This window comes from Arachis hypogaea, chromosome 9, assembly GCF_003086295.3.
Source record: "Arachis hypogaea cultivar Tifrunner chromosome 9, arahy.Tifrunner.gnm2.J5K5, whole genome shotgun sequence".
In the NCBI taxonomy this organism is placed as follows: Eukaryota; Viridiplantae; Streptophyta; class Magnoliopsida; order Fabales; family Fabaceae; genus Arachis; species Arachis hypogaea.
In genome coordinates this window covers 85376662-85378324 of record NC_092044.1, presented here as the reverse complement: position 1 = coordinate 85378324, position 1663 = coordinate 85376662, and the positions used below count along the sequence as shown (strand labels likewise).

At 39.6% G+C, this 1663-nt stretch overlaps 1 non-coding gene across 1 annotated transcript; it reads left to right on the top strand.

Annotated features, from left to right (window-relative positions):
* The first annotated feature begins 926 nt into the window (after positions 1–926).
* Positions 927–1030, top strand: LOC112713373 (small nucleolar RNA R71). The gene has a single exon (XR_003158346.1). It is a non-coding gene; the product is annotated as a small nucleolar RNA R71 (small nucleolar RNA).
* The last annotated feature ends 633 nt before the right edge of the window (positions 1031–1663 follow it).

The window sequence follows — 1663 nt, the reverse complement described above, 5'->3', positions numbered from 1 at the left end:
TTCAGAGCTCATGAATGACAGAAGGAGGTTTAATGGGATCTCTATGAGCCTCAGATTCCTTTAGGTCCTCAATAGGGAACTCCTTCTTGCTTGAGAAACGTCCCATGAGGTCTTCCTCATTGGGATTCACGTCCTCTCCTTCCTTTCTAGGTTCAGCCATATTGATTATATCAATGGCCTTGCACTCTCTTTTTGGATTTTCTTCAGTATTGCTTGGGAGAGTACTAGGGGGAGTTTCAGTGATTTTCTTACTAAGCTGGCCCACTTGTGCCTCCAGATTTCTGATGGAGGACCTTGTTTCACTCATGAAACTTAAAGTGGCCTTAGACAGATCAGAGACTAAATTTGCTAAGTTAGAGGTACTCTGTTCATAATTCTCTGTCTGTTGCTGAAAAGATGATAGATAAGGCTTGATATTGCTGAGCCTATTCCTTCCACCATTATTAAAGCCTTGTTGAGGCTTTTGTTGATCCTTCCATGAGAAATTTGGATGATTTCTCCATGATGAATTATAGGTTTTTCCATAAGGTTCACCCATATAATTTACTTCTGCTATTGCAGGGTTCTCAGGATCATAAGCTTCTTCTTCAGAAGATGCCTCTTTAGTACTGTTGGATGCATTTTGCCATCCATTCAGACTTTGAGAAATCATGTTGACTTGCTGAGTCTACATTTTGTTCTGAGCCAAAATGGCATTCAGAGCATCAATTTCAATAACTCCCTTCCTTTGAGGCATCCCATTATTCATGGAATTCCTCTCAGAAGTGTACATGAACTGGTTATTTGCAACCATGTCAATAAGTTCTTGAGCTTCTACAGGCATTTTCTTTAGGTGAATAGATCCACCTGCAGAATGGTCCAATGACATCTTAGAGAACTCAGATAGACCATAATAGAATATATCTATCATGGTCCATTCTGAAAACATGTCAGAAGGACATCTTTTGGTCATCTGTTTGTATCTTTCCCAAGCTTCATAGAGGGATTCACCATCTTTTTGTTTGAAGGTCTGAACATCCACTCTAAGCTTGCTCAGCTTTTGAGGAGGAAAGAACTTAGCCAAGAAGGCCGTGACCAGCTTATCCCAAGAGTCCAGGCTATCTTTAGGTTGAGAGTCCAACCATGCTCTAGCTCTGTCTCTTACAGCAAAAGGGAAAAGCATGAGCCTGTAGACTTCAAGATCTACTCCATTAGTCTTATCAGTCTCACAGATCTGCAAGAACTCAGTTAAAAACTGGTAGGGATCTTCTGATGAAAGTCCATGAAACTTGCAGTTCTGTTGCATTAGAGTAACTAGTTGAGGTTTCAGCTCAAAATTGTTTGCTCCAATGGCAGGAATTGAGATGCTTCTTCCATCAAACTTGGAAGTAGGTGTAGTATAATCACCAAGAATCCTTCTTGCATTATTGTTGTTGGGTTCGACTGCCATCTCCTTTTCTTGTTCGAAAATTTCAGCAAGGTTGTCTCTGGATTATTGTAATTTAGCTTCTCTTAGTTTCCTCTTCAGAGTCCTTTTAGGTTCTGGATCAGCTTCAACAAGAATGTCTTTTTCCTTGTTCCTGCTCATATGAAAGAGAATAGAACAGAAAAAGAAGAGGGATCCTCTATTTGAGATGAAAAGAAGTGTTAGTAAATGAATGAATAAATAGAATAATATGAGAGA